The sequence below is a fragment of the Corvus kubaryi genome, unplaced genomic scaffold, assembly GCF_017639235.1.
Source record: "Corvus kubaryi isolate FWS band 111438036 unplaced genomic scaffold, C.kubaryi_AGA036_p1.0 74, whole genome shotgun sequence".
NCBI lineage: Eukaryota > Metazoa > Chordata > Aves > Passeriformes > Corvidae > Corvus > Corvus kubaryi.
The window spans coordinates 16,634,480-16,649,826 of NW_024582061.1; the positions used below are offsets into that span (position 1 = coordinate 16,634,480).

At 37.1% G+C, this 15,347-nt stretch overlaps 1 protein-coding gene across 10 annotated transcripts in view; it reads left to right on the forward strand.

The window, feature by feature from the left end:
* TNRC6B (trinucleotide repeat containing adaptor 6B) overlaps positions 1-15,347 on the forward strand; it is a 135,838-nt gene that overhangs the window by 52,064 nt on the left and 68,427 nt on the right. The window lies entirely within an intron of this gene.

Genomic DNA, 15,347 nt, shown 5'->3' on the forward strand with positions numbered 1-15,347 from the left:
GCGCCAGGTATTCAGGAATGTGCGGGATGCTGGCCGCTGCCGGGGTTTTGTGTTCTACGGAAAGCAAGCGTTCATCTGCACGTTAGTAAACGTAGGTAAAAGGCTGCGCTTTCTCGCTTCTCCCCCCCCGCCCCCCCCATCCAGCCTTCTGTGTTGCTAAAAATTTAAATCCGAGTTATTTTTGCAACTCCCTCCAGAAGCAAGCAGAAAATTAAAGGGAAATAGCTCGATCTTGCTTTCTGAGAATAGGCCCCTCCTCCTGCATTGTAAGAGTGTGATGTAATGCTCCTGTGAGGTTAAATGAAAAAATTTCTATGGTGGTATACATTATTCTTCACCCCTTCCTCACAGGCATTGCATTGTGATATTTTTTGTAGCTGAACATGTAAGCAGCACATAATTCTGCAAATAATCATGTGAATGTACTCCACATTGCAATGTGTTAGTGCAGTGATTGTGGTTAGCAGGTCAACTTTGTAAACCTACAAGATGGCTCATATTTTATATTTCTTTGTGGCATACAGTTAAACACAAACGGAGGAGACAGATTTCAATAAGCTTATTGAAAATGTATCTGGCCGTTGTCATTATAGTTTTGTATATACTGGGACTTTTTTTTCTGCACTGGCTAGTAAATATTCAGAATAATTCTGCAGTGTATTAAGTGTCTCATGGAAATTAAGAGATGGTGTCTGGAGGTTTTTAAAAAATATTTATATTAGAGGAAGCCAACAAAAAAGAACTCTGCTCAAATTTTACGTAGTGTACTTTGCTGGTAATTTTGGTCATTAAGCATTTAACAGTAATGGATAACCCAGTTAATATATGAAGTAACACATGCTTCTTGTTTGGGGTTAATGAACTTACTAGATTCCACCCTCATGTTACTGGCAGGTATCTGAGGAAATGCTAGAAAAGCATTCTGTGTCTTTGACATGATGTACCCTGATGGCTTTTGTTGTTCAAAACCTTCTTGGGCTCAGTGGAGATCTGGATGTAGCCAGAATATGTTGAATCTACCTGTTGATTGACAAACAATTTAGTCATTAGAACTGTTTTCAAATGCAGGCTAAAGTAGGACTATTCTCAGATTTGGTGCTTACTGGACCGAAACATCAATTACTGTAGTTTGTGATAATTGCTGTAGAACGGGATGGCTGAACTGAGAAAGTAAAGAAAACTCAAACTGTGTCCTGAGCTGGCAGTATTGTAGGATGTAGTCTTCCCAGAATTTGCACTTCAGAAAAGTACTCGCCTTTTCTGTGTATTTTTTTGCCTTCATGCCTTACTGCCTACGTTACATGCTTCCAGGATGTGTAAATGTTAGTACGTATAGCTTGATTGTTATGGTGATGTGATACCAGGGTGGTTTCCAACAACTGCAACTGCTCCCAGCTGTGGAAGCTGTCGTGGGTCAGACAAAAGGTAGCTATTGAGAATAATAGAAATCATTCCAGTAAGGAGTCTGTCAAACATTTAAGTAGCTTTGTGAGGCTGTAACTGAATAGGAAAGATCAATTAAAATAATTCTTCTAAGAAATATGCTTTTGACCCCTCGAATCTTACTGCAGGGTGTGTTGAGGACTGTACAGTCTGTGCAACTGTAGGATTTTAAGTGTGTATCTGGGCAATTCTCAACGCTGTTTGTATTCAGTATGTTCCTGCAGTACAAAGGGAACAAAACACTTAATATTGAGAGACCTGACTTGAGTTGCGATTTCTAGATCCGTTTGAAGCTTACAGAGGCATGAGGGTAGGGAAATCCTTTTTGCTTCATTCAGTTTGCAGTGACGATGCTGAGTTCAGAAGCTTTATTTAATTTTTCTGTTTGCATTTGCATGTCAGTTGTTATTGGTATCTGCAGGAACCAGTCCCTTTCCAAAGCAGACTGTTTTGATAGGTTGAAAGCTACAGTGAAGTCTGTAGTCAGCAGAGCCCCTGGAGATTTTTGCACTACATCTAAGAGATTCTTGAGAAATAATTGACAAGAAAAGCCTTATTACTGTTGAGCTTCAATATACAGGAGTCTGCAATTCTAATGGGAAAAAATTCAGGGAAAACAAGTGACTGAAAGATCAGCATGCTTAGTTTCAGTTGCTTTTCTTTTAGCCTCTTTCTCTCCTGCTGAGAAGGAAGGAAGGAAAAGAAACTTTGTAAGATCATAGTCTTCGCCAGCTGATTTCAGCTAAACTTAACCTTTTTAAGATTTTTGTTTCTTCCTTGTTAATAGGTGGCTTAGTAGAGGAGAAAGCATCCAAATCTACGAGGAAAAAATCCAGAGAACTAGAGTATTTCTGGAAGAGAATTTTTATCCATAACTTTCCTAGTACCCCTTTAGAAACTTGTCTTTCATCTTGAAGCAGAGTTCTTTAATTCTGATCGTTATGGATCTACGTTCCTTTTAGACCAGGGTGGAAGGTGAGAAGTTTAATTTACAGTTTATTTTGAACAGTATTTGTTGGAATCTGCACCCTTGGTACTCTCTTCAGCTCGTAGTTGTTTATAACTGAAAAGTTTCAGGTTTTTTTTGCTTTAATTGATTAAGAACCCACCTACTGCCCTCCTAAGAGCTGTTTCACCTTGTTAAGTATTGGTTTCCTGTTTAAACAGCTTAAGATTTGAGGTAAGAAAATAAGATGCATAGGATGTTTAGCTCCAAGGACCTATATTTCATGTCCTGTCAAGGGGATCAGCTCTGAGTATCAGGGTTCTAGTGTTGTTACCTTAGATTTCAAGTAGCTAAACTTTAAATATTGGGCTAACATTATTGCTCTAGAATAAATTTGTTAAACAGATGTAAAATTCAGGTTAGATTAATACAAAGATGTATTTGTTCTGAAATCTTTAGTTGCTAATGTAATGCTAACATTAACAGTCTTACATGGTATGATTACATGTGCCCTATTTCAAATACCAATCAAACAAGTGGCTTAAAGTTGGGTGTCAGGATAACAGGTTTTGGCCATTTTGGCATTGAAGGCAAGTGTGGAGTTATCATGGAGATAAATACTACATATTGAGAATATTTCTATTTTGGTTTTTTGTGATGCTGCTACAATTGTTCTTCAGAACACAGGAGGAATGGTACCTTTCTGCATTTGTGGTGAATTCCAACTCCAGAGCTGTACATTTAGCACTTGTCACTGCTTAAGTTCTCCTTTACACGTAGGCTTCCTACTAAAGAACACAACAGGGTTTTTTTATGGGTTTGGGTTTTTTTTTGGTTGGGTTTTTGTTTTGGTTTTCATGGGTTTGTTGTTGAGATAGAGCATATATTCTGGGAGCAGCATGAATATATGCAAACCTGGAATTTTTTTTTTTTTTTCCCCCCCCCCTGAAAGGAGTTCCTAAGGTTTTATTGATATTGTAATTTTAAAGGCTGTCTTCCTGTCTGTGTACAGTATGCTGGCATTGTAGTTTAGGGATGAAATGCACTGGTGCTACTACAATTATATATTTTATACTAGTTTCTGAAGAGTTGTGTTGTAAGAACTGGTTGATGTGATATTTGGGTGTTATAGCATGGGTGAATTGAAAGATTTTCCATTCAAAATATTGTACTTTCAGGACTACTTTTAGTTAGCCTGTTTAGTCATGTGGGAAAACATAGCACAAGATACAACCCTTGGAGTTTTTTCAGATATCTAATAGAAGATAGATTAATAGCACATGAGATGAACTTTAAAGGAAGAACAAACCAAACCAGGGGTTAAACACCATGGAAAAAATGTCTGCTAATACAGCTGGAGAGAAACTAGTGAGGGCGGTTTTGTTAAAAACCATAGGTAGTAAGTATGAAAGTTGACTGCTCCTTACAGTGCTACAATTTGTGTCTGAACTCAATTAAATGGACATTTGTATATGTTAGGCAGAGAAAATCATCTCAAAGCACCTCAATAGTGATAGGTGGAAATACGCTTATAAGTATAAAGCATGTATATTAATAAAAACATGTGTTAAATTGAGAATTCTAGAATTGAAGTGTAGCCTTGGAATTTACTACAATAAAACCAAAACAAGGCATCAAGATACAACAGTGTTTGATTTCATGCCAGCAGGGGAGTTCTTTTCTTCTTAGGATGGGATGTGTGAGGCCACATTTTAACACTGGGGGGGAGAGGATCAACAAATTTTGAGGTAGCTCCAGTAAGAGCAGCAAAAAATATTACAGGGAGGTAGTCTAGTGAAAAACCACTTCAGCTTTTTTGTGTTTATTTTTATAGATACATTCTCTGCAAACAAATAAGTAGTCTATAATTTGTCAGAAGAGCGTAATTTTGACATTGAGCTCCATCACAGTTGGGTATGCTTTGAACAGCATAGTTGTTTCAGCTGCTAAAAAGCAGAAGGGCATGAATTTTTTTTAAATCAAGGTGACCATTCTTTTTTAGTTCCTTAAAAGTACATGAAACCCCACTGTGCCTGCTTAAATTGTAAGGGAAGCATGCTCGTCTTTCCCAGTGTGCTTAGCAGATGTAGAGTTAAGGCTGCCTGAAGTACAGGTGTGAGTGTAACAGCTGAACCGATTTGAACTAAAGCAGAACATTGTCTTAATTTCTGAATCAGAGAAGAAGTATTTCTTTAAAAAATAAAACAATTGGAAAATTACTTCTGGTGTTCTCAGTGGGTTTTCGTTTTTTTTCCCCTTTTTTAAGTACAGCATTTGCTCAATAGCACAACCATAAATCTGCTGTCCACTTGTAATCTCAGTGGCTGTTGGGCACAGCCTCTGTGTACACAGGAAAATGGCAAAACTTAAGCTGCCGTGACACTGCTGGAACTAGGGTTTTTAAAACACGGACACACCACAGCTTCTGTAGATTCTGAGTTTTTTGAGCTAGTTGACCTATATGAAAATAGGAAAGGTTAAATATATAATCTGTTAATGCCACTTAACCATTAATTAGAGTTGAGCTTAACTGTCCAATTTTACACGTGCTCTGTGGCAAATATATACAAATGTGTTGTCGTTGTGGTTCATTGTATGTTCGTGAACTTGGTTGTGCCTGAGCCATCCAGTTTTCCAGGATGGAGTGTCTTGTGTCACTTAAACCTTCCTTAAAAAGAGTCTTCAGTGTTATCTTCCACATTTTTTCCCCCGCTTTAAATTTTAGCGTTGGTAGTAGAACATACTGCAGCTCAATATTAGAGTGTTAATGTAGCAGCGTCCGTGCTCTTGTTGCAGCTTCTGCATTAGCATTTATATTTTTAATTGTATGTAATTTTGCTTAAGCAATCATGCCAGATTCAGGGTCGGATTTAAAACACACAGTTCTAATTCTGTGTTGGTACTCTAGATATACTTGACTACAAAACAGCTTTCTTTGGCAAGCGGTTGGCTACTACTGAGAACTTCATCAACTAAAGTGAAAGTGATATATTCTGATACATCACTTTGCCAGCTAAATATACAGCATGTTTGTGCTCAGCCTTTTGCTGAACAATTCATAGGGAGGATGATTTGATCACAACATACAAGTGAATTTTGGTATTATGCTTGGAAATTCTAATCTGGTAGCTCTTGCTGGACTTTTTCCAGGCTGTTCTGCCTCTTACTTGGAGAGAGTTTGAGGACAATAAAAATGAAAATGGATACTTTCTATATGCAGGGGAGCAGAGGTCAAAAGGTACCAAAACTTAGAAAAAAAAAGTTTTTTCCTAGCTTTTTCCTATGTGCAGTGAAAGCCAGTTGTACTGTAAAACAGAAAATCATAATTAGATTGTTTAATTCCCATGTGAATTTTTAAAAATGAATTCTTCTATATCCTAGTTAAGACTATATAAATAAACCTTTCCTATTTTGTTAGATTTTACTTGGGTAATATTAGTGGTATATTAGTGGTGCTATCAGTGGTATATCACTGATTTATTCAAGGGAACTTCTGTGATAAATATTAGAAAAAAATATTCTTAAAGCTGGTTAAAAATACAGCATATGGAAATAGAGGATGCCCTATTGAGGTTAAATATATGTCATTTTATATCTGGCTCTGTTTTTCACTGTGGATGTCATTACAAGTTCATGTGCACTGGTTGGAATCTAAATGTGGGCTAGGTTCAAATTGCCTCTAAAAATGCTTGGTTAACCTGAAGTAAAACCCCAAAAGCTTTTTTCAGCTGAGTATAAAAGAAGGTTCCAGCTGGTGCTACGGAAGTTAGTTCTAGCAATATTAATGGGAATTTTAAATTAAATAGCCTTGTGTTACAGAGTCAAGTTTTCTGTTCCTCTGCAGGTAATGTTCACATTACCTGCTTGATACATATCAGCCAGACCAAGCAATGCTGAAAGAGAGAAAGAGAGCAAGGCATTAGGATTATTTTTGTTTTATTTTGTCTTTGCCTGTGTCCTGTAATTCTATTCAGAGCAGATCTAGATCACCTTGGCAGGAATACTTGCTAACCAGTACACCAGCCTTGCTGTAGCATTCGTGACTGCTTTGTCAGATGGAAACACGCTGATGGTGGTGTGATGTGCGAAGGTATAAAAATCTCAGCTGGGTGGAGATTTAATCTTCCTTATAAGTTTGGTTACATGTACTTCTTCAATAAGGTATTTCTCCTACCTTTCTTTAATTTGCAAATATGTTTTGAAAGCTTCTGAATTATAGTAGGAAGGTTTAGTAAGTGACCTGGAATGGGAAAATCCTAAACCTTACATATTTTTCAACTGTTTGAACCAGTTTAGTCATCTTGTGCAAAAACTATCTGAATTTGCATTTAACCACCTCATCTTGCACGGTAGCTATTCTGGAATGGCGACTTCTGATTAAGTCCTTGAGTGACTGTTTTTATCACAAAATAACACATTATTCTACATCAAATTAACTCTGCTGTGTTGTTAATTAGGAGACAGTTTTGGTCTACATTTGCCAGTTACTATAAATAAAATATATATCCTGACACAGAAAAACTGTAGGAAGTGTGTTTTTACCAGATTTTAGGCATAACAAGATGAAAAAGGCAAAAGCAGACAGAAGCAAAACTTTGAGAGTCTAGAAATTACCTTGGCAGCTTAATGTACGCTAAAGCCACAGTTGCAGGTGGTAGCTTTAAGGTAGCTTGCTGTAGTTAGGCCATTAAAAACCAAACAGGTTAATTTTTGGAAAGTCAGCCTGTTTTGGTAAAGTTTTGGGGACAAGATTGTTTCTCAGATGTGGATTTAAAGGTGGCTGTTTTAAAGATGATGAGCTGTATTTGGGTGATTTGTGTTCAGAAACAGCTGAGGTTGGCTGTGTCAGTCTCTGTTATATTCTGCTTCAGTCTAGGTGATGCGAAGTAAAACTCTTCTACCATAGACTTGCAAGTATAGGGTCAGCTTAAATTTATGTAACTTCCCTAGGTATTTTTCTTAAAAAACCTTACCTTTCAAATGATGCTTCAGTTAGTGTTATATAACTTGGTTAAGCTTAAGTGCTTCTTCCCCTTTGCATTCTTAGGCCATTTTTCTATTGTTTAAGTGCTATTCTAAATATTAGTTCTTGTGATCATTTTAGATTGAGCATTGCTTGCTTTGTGTGTTTAATGTTAAGCTGTTAAAAACAGGCTTCATCACTGGCTCAGTGCATTAAAAAGAACAAGGTTGCAGATCACTCTTGATTGTAAGTTTAATTATAGCATGTAACTCAATTTCATTTTTTCATCGTGTTTGTTAATGAACTTTGAAATAATTGTCTATTTTCCAGCTTACTACATCTTACTATATTTGTATGTGTCTGATATGGGTATGTGTATGCATATATGTAATAAGTGCACATTGGCAGTTACTACGGTTAAAAACTACCAGGTATCAACTGGCAGGTAGAGACTTCTTGATAGGGCATAGGTGTTTAATACACAGTAAAATAAAAATGGCTCTCAGAGTCAGTTCGAGTTTTGTGTTTGGGAGAAGCCTGCACAAACGAAGCAAGTGCCTTTCTGTAAGGTAAGTGTGCAGATGTAAGAGGAGCAGCAGAGAAATTCAGAGGCTCTCTGAAGGCCACACAGAAAGTCAGAGGCAGAGCCAGACTTGAACTCAGAAGTTCCAGGCTTTTGGCCTGGGGCTGAAGCCAGTCATACACAGCTGTACTGAATTGTGAATAGAATGATGCTTTCTTTTTCCTTCATGGATTTACGGAAACAAAGCTGATTTAACCAAAATCGTAATGTGGGTAAAAAGATGGAATTGTGTAACTTGCCTTTCTCAATATTTCAAGTGCTAAAACTTCAGTGTCAAAAGTTGGTTCAGCACTTGGGGGTTTCCATTTGCCAAGGAGCATGGTTAATGTAGCTGGGTCATAAATTGTGACAAATTCTGGTGCGGTGCCTCGAGGTCAGACTAAAGGCTTTTTCTGAGTGTAGAGGAATTCAGGCTTAAAAGCTACTGCTCTGTGTTCTACCTTGAGAAATACTAATGACATAAAGAAATTCCCTGAAATTTGATTTTCTTTGATGTTTTAAAATAGAAGTGAAAACCTAGTTCAGAGACAGTCTGCCTGAAGTTGACTGTTTATTAAACTGAAATTCACATTCTGTATTTAATGCTTGTGGACTTTTAATGAGGCTTTAAACATTGTTATCCTTCAGTGCAGTATGAAAGAAGCGAGAACCTGCTGTAGGTTTGCTGGCTGGTATTTTCTTGCTTCCTGAAGTAAAAGCTTGGAATAGCTTCTATTGAATGTATGGACAGTTCTGGTTATTTCAGGAGTTCCCTTTAGGAAGAAGGTTTTGATCTAAAATATTGTTATAAAATGAACATCACCATTATGAATTATTTTTCTGTGCTGTTAAAAGTCTTGACAGGGATTTTTAAGTCCATTTCACAGTAAAAGGGACTTATTTTCCAGGTAAAATGTCATTAATACCAAGCTCTAGCAGCAAAGTAGAGTTTTTCTTTTTTTCCCTGGAGTACCTTAATCTGTGTGATGTTTCTTGCTCACTGAGACCTTATGCAAATGTATAGTAAGGTTATTTTCCTAAATTATGAACGTGGAACTTAGCCAGAGAATACAAACTAAAAAATACCTAGAACCAAACAAAGCACTGAGGTGGTTTTTGTTTGCTTACCAGGAAGTAATTTTCATTTTGTCTGTTGAAAGTAACAAAAATGTGAAATAGTTTTAAAAACAAGTCCAAATAGCAAAAAAATATTTCGTAACAGTAAAATATCTCACTCCTGAGGAGTTGAAGCTTAAACTGGTGTCTCCTGGTGTGTGCAGTGTGACTATACCTCATTCTTTGGAAAGAATTGCCTCTTGAGGATTCACTTTGAGGATGCATCTAAAAATTTCATTGGTAGTTAATGAAAATCAGAATAATTAATGTGAGCATTACAGTGGTCTCCTTTTTTACACACCCTCCTTTTTTATGCCCTGTCGTAGTTTAACCCCAGCCAGCAACCAAGCACCACAAAACCACTTGCTCCAAACCAAGCCCCGTGGAAAATCCATTGAGTTTCCATTACAGCTGTTTGAGTGTTTACAGGTCCCAATTGCCTTCAGCTGTGGCTTCAGAAGACATTTAAACTGGGTTTGTCAGGTTTGTTGCATAAGCCTGGACCATTTCAGAGATGGACGTTGTGGTGGCAGTTCTTGCTTTATTCACCTATTACAGCTGGTAATATATTGTGATCAAACTATATAGTTCTTCCCAGCACGTCTTCCAAAAATACTGTAACCGTCTAGTGATGAGTTGCTGAGTTTGGAGTTGCTACCCAGTCACCACCAGTAACAGCGTTATGGGCTAGATTCTTGCAGTGAGGAGGGGGAGACCCAGCTGAGCTTGTTTTGTTACGAGCTGTGTTGCCCCCTAATTTAAGTTGGTGGCATAGCCTCAGTGGCTGAATAAAGTTTGCCCCACTTTGTTGATAAAATAAGGTGTTAGTGAAGACTAAGCTTATCAAAGGCTGGTTTAACTAAGAATGATGTTTCCAGTGAAGCCCAATGTATTCTTTTTTTCTTTTATACTCTTTAGAAAGAGCATTAGAAAAAGCTGGTGACTCTTACTTGGTCCACTTCCCCATTTAAGTCAAACAAGTGGAGGTCACATTTACTGATAACCATAAGTCAAATTGGCACTTGCAGCTTATCAGATAGCTTTGATTAAAGCTAAAGGTCTTGCCTTTCACCTACAATTTGGAATTTTAAATGCTTATGTGTGTGACTGAATTCTGTATTGCTTCTACTATAAGGTCATGCTAACTTTTTTGCTAGGTAGCATTAACCGTTTTTCCAAAACAGTGGCTTCATAGAAAGATAGATACTTTGCACTGGCAGTATGCATGGGAAGCATCAATAAGCTGACAAATTAGATTTGAGGTTCTAGTGTTTAAAGGGCTTTTCTTTCAGCAGGAAATAGTCTCCCACATCAGCTTATGTATTTTAACCTTCAACTTTATATAGCAGCGAAGAGTTGACCTGTCTTTTTGCAGAGCTACCTTTCTTAAAGAGGATTGAGAGAAGGTTTAACTGAATAGATTTAGAAGTACAGTGTTTTGTGGAACGGTCAATATCTTCCTGTCATGATCATACCCTGGTTTTGCCTAGTGTCTAAAAAAAAATGAAACTGCTGTGTTCCACACTTGTGACGTTTATTGTTGGTAGGTAGGAAGAGGTAGTTGTTAATTAAAGATAGGAGTCTTCAGATTGACTGTCAGCAGAGGTCAGAATTATATTCATTACTGGAAAGATGCAGAATTTAGGTGGATCTATGTGTGAATGCTTTTCTGATTTAGCTGTTTCTTTTAGGACTGATGCTGAAAAAGGGTGCACATTTCTAACCACTCAAGTAAAAAATGTCTGTTACTCTTTGAAGATTGTAGTCTGTGAGCTTTATGCATTTCTTTGTGCCTCATGACATCACTGAACATGAGAAATATGTGGTTTTGATTAAAAATAATCTTGCATAATGCAACAAGGCAAAAAGTAACCTAAAAGTAGCAAACACTACTTGGATGGAGAATTTAACAGGACAAACAGCTTAATTTTGGTACTTTAGAAATACGTTAAATGGTAAATTTCATTTATATCACTATCATTTTCACCTCACTTTTTCTCTTGTAACTTAACATTTTTATTTTCTGTGTACTGTTGTGGTGGTGCTCTTTTGTAATCTCTGAGGTGGCAGGTCTGTGGTTTCCTCATTCTGGATTCTTTTCTGGATTATGTCTTGCTTTAGAATTTTCCTCTTCTGTAACAGAAGAAGAGTGTGCATGCCTGGAAGATTAACCATAGACATTTTGGATGTGGTTTGCAAGTTCCCATCATCTTACAGTTTTTGTATGTTGAAGCAACTTTCTGATGTGAATTTATATGTTGTGAAGGAATGCAAGCTTTCTGGAATATAAATATTCTATATTTCTGGAATATAGATATTCTAGACCTGGTTCTACTTTGGTTTACAAGAGAAATTTCTTCTTTGATAGTGATGTGTAGTTAGTTTTAAAATGTTTCCATCTTCTTGAGTATGAATGAACACTAGATTTTTTTTAAGCAAGATACATATTCAGTCCTCAAATTGATTACTGGCTATTTTAAAAAATTTCTTAAGTTATCTTAAAACTACTGCATTCAAAAACAGGAGATATTTACATAGGATTGAAGTTAGAAATTGATCTGGTACTCTATCTGTGAATGACATAAGCAGCAAGTAAAATTCATCACTTAAACTGTAAATTATAATTCCTGGAAAGAGACAAGGAATGAGAACCTCAATCAAAATTTCAGAAATCTTGTCTGCTGCACTCAATGCAAATAGGAAAAGCTCTCAGATGACTGACTGCTGAGGTTGGGCAGACACTAATTCCATAGGAGTAACAGCATAGTTAAAAGAAATTCTTTTCCTGGTGGGAGACTGTCCTTAGTTTAGATAAATGCCTGAGGATACAGTGAACACTTTTCACTTAAACTTTCTAATGTCTTTGCTTCAGAAATAAGGAAATGATTGTTTATTTAGCAATTAGTAAGAGTTGCATGTCTAGACTCAGTGGTTTAATCTATGCTTCATTTCCAGAAGGCATGAAATAAAGTTAACTTTTTTTTAAAAAAAATGCAGCTAGAGAATGGTGCACAGTATCAGGACTATAAAAATGGATGAATCAAAAATAGTTTACCAGATTAGTGACTGTGAGAGGTGGCAGAGTCATCTCTGCCTATGAATGGACTATTTTCTAGAGGTTCTTCTGTTTCTACCTCATAACTATTGTGGCTAGTTAATTTAAAATAAACTGTTAAACAGGTACGATTATGTGGCCTGCAAAATGCTGGTTTCCACCCTTTTACAGTCATTTTGAAATGAAGAAGAGACATTTCTATGGTTTTTTAAGTTACCCCGTATGGGTGTCTCAGGCCATCTGCACAGATAATGGGTAAGGTGGCACTACTGTGTTGAGCAAAGGCCTGAGATGTTTTCCCATCTAAGTCAGGAAGGTGTGAGATTTAGGGTGACAGGATTTGATTGTAATGCAGTGGCTGCTACTTGTGATGGCTTTGTTCCATGGATACCAATAACTTTCTGCTTTAATTCTTACTTTTAGAGAAAACATTTAAATAAATGGTATTTCTAATGTTAACTCTGGTGTTAACCTGATTTATCCTTGGAGTGGTCTCTTTTTAAAAATGTATTTATCATCAGATAGTTGCAGTTTTCTGTGACGTTACATACCTCTTGCGTGAACTTGTAATATCCTTCCTGATAATGCTTCCTATGGAGTACTGACAGCTGTCTTACCTTTCCAAACATAGCTTTCCAAAAACATGAGGAGAAATTACAGATTAAAAACCTTCAAGGAGTGAGGCATTTCTACCTCTCTACATTATGTGCAGATAAAGTGCGCTTGTATCTATGAGAAAAAGAGGTGGGGGTGGGGTTTTTTTCTTTACTAGATGTGGAAACTGATATTTATTTGCTTTCTGAATTACACTGCAAAAGTTTTCCTAGGAGATTGCTAAAACAGAAGGAATTTTTCTTGATACCTACTCAGTCATTTCATTAAATGTATATGTATGATACAATATGCTTAGAAATTTAATGTTGGCACGTAGAATTACTGTTAAAGAATTTGTTTTTCACAGGGAAGGAAGGGTGCATAGCTAGTGACAAATCCAGTGTTCTCCAAAAGCACAGCAGCAATTTTAAGTCTTTGAAATTTAGGAAAGTGTACAGTAATGCCACTTATACTCACGATTATGTTTTGGTTGTCTGTGTCTTTTCCACTGTTTTTTACAGTATCTTGTGCAAATAGCAAACCAGTAGGTTACAGAGAGCTTTGGTAGGGTGCTGTTAACTGGGAACAGTATCAGCATTCCATATGAATGATGAATTTGCAGTTGCGGATAGACAAAAATAAGACTGAAGGTATTGAGAGTGCAAGTGGTGTTTGTAGATGCTGCATGCCTTGGTGAGGGTATTGGTTTCTTTATGCTTTTCTGAGATCTCAGGTAATCATTTTCTTAGAATGCCAGACCAAAATGATCACATCTTTGTCCTCAAAACTCAAGTGATCATGTGAGGAGACAAGTTGGAAGAGGCTTTGAATTTTTTGGCTGCTTAAGTAGCTTCAGAAGGAAGGATTTTTATTTTCTTATAGTTCAAAACAAGTCGTCTTGCACTTTCGGTGGTGTTTTCATTTTTCCTGTTTCCTGCACACAGTTTCTTTACAATTCTCTAGTTTTCATTCTGTGTGCCAATGAATAATTTCAGATTACATCTTAATTAGGCATGAGTCATGTCATGAAGTATTGAGTTGTGATGTTTTGAATAATTTATTGATCTCATTTCTGAATGAAAAATGACTAATGAAAAGGATGGGCCAGCTGGTTGCAGCAAGAAGGGTGAGAAGCAGCATCTGGGGATGAAACGCTTCCACATCAGGCTCTGCAAAGAATCTCGGTGCTTGCCACCTAACCTAAGAGTCAAACACAGTCATTTTTCAGTGCCCCCGAGGTCTTTAGACTTTAGAAGTAGATACCAAGTCTAGCATATCTCTTTATTTTGAGCTAGCTCACCAGAATAAAGTTCAGTTTTCTTTAGTGATTGAGAGTGTATAAAATTTCTTATTAAGACCCACACCTTTCATTTATTCACTTACATTTTAGGAGTAAGTCTCATGCTTTGGCCTTCAGAAAGTCTGTAACAATGCAGCAAGGAGAAGACTTAAATTCCCTTGTGATTTACCTAGTTTCTCGAGCAGGGTCTGCAGTCTGCCATCCTAATTTGAGGGTCTAATGGGGTCTGATCCCTGCCTGTCTGCCTTTTAACAGTAGGTGCAAGGCCCAGAACAAGACGGCGTGGTCTGTTAGCAAAATGGCTCACTTTGGTGTCACATGTACATTTTACAAATATCGCTCCATCGTATGAATGGTGCAGTGCATCTGATTCTAAAAGCCATTTGAAGGACATGGTTTATGTGATTTAATTTATCAAGATAACTTTTATCAGTGTTTAAATTGTCATACAGATGTGGGGAAGGAGGAAGTTTATATCAGTTTTCGTATTGTAAAGAAACCTTGATGCACATACCAGAGTTGATGTGTGTCAGAACAGTATTTTAATTACACGCCTAGAGTAGTAAATGTATTTAAGCTCTTTTTTTTGCTGTGGAACACCTGGCTTACAGTTTAGCATTGCTGTTTCACCAGATTTTAGTTTATCATCTGTAATTACCTACAGACAACAAATACTGAATAGTAGCTTTATAAAATAGAGTGATTTTTTGATACAGTAAATACTATATCTCTTCACTGTTGGCACGGGGAATCCTGACGTTATGTAACCTACAGTGGAATCTGGATGATCTTAGTACAATCAATGGTCTGTAACAGTATAGTTGTAACTCCTTTCTTTGTATACATGCAGCCCTCCATGGCTTACAGAGTGGCTCAATGAAGTGTGAGAATATGCTACAATACAATTAGACATTTTGCACAGGATATCCATTACTAGATAAAAGCTAGGGATCAGCAGCTTTGTGAAGGTAATGAAATTCTGTTGAGCCCAGCTAAGATCACATATCTGTGCTTTTCCAGACGTGGAGAGTTACGTGCGTAATGTTGCATCTGTAGTAGGTCTGTGTGTCTGGAGGCCACATGTTAAGTAAAGCTTCCATAGCTGCAGACTGAGAGGTTGCTCCCTCCTTGTTTCCAGATATGTTTGGATACATCTCAGCAGTATGTGATCTTGAACTTGGTCCTACTTCTAAGTGGCAATGAGTTGATTAGACTCTTCAAGTCTTTTTTATTGAAGGTTGGGTGATTAGTTTAACCAGGAAAACTCAGCAACTTTGGGCTGTTGATTTCTGGAGAATTAGTGGGGATAGAACACCTCTTACTAAAGCCTAGCTGTTAAATCTTGTCAGTCCTCTGTTGAAGGCATAA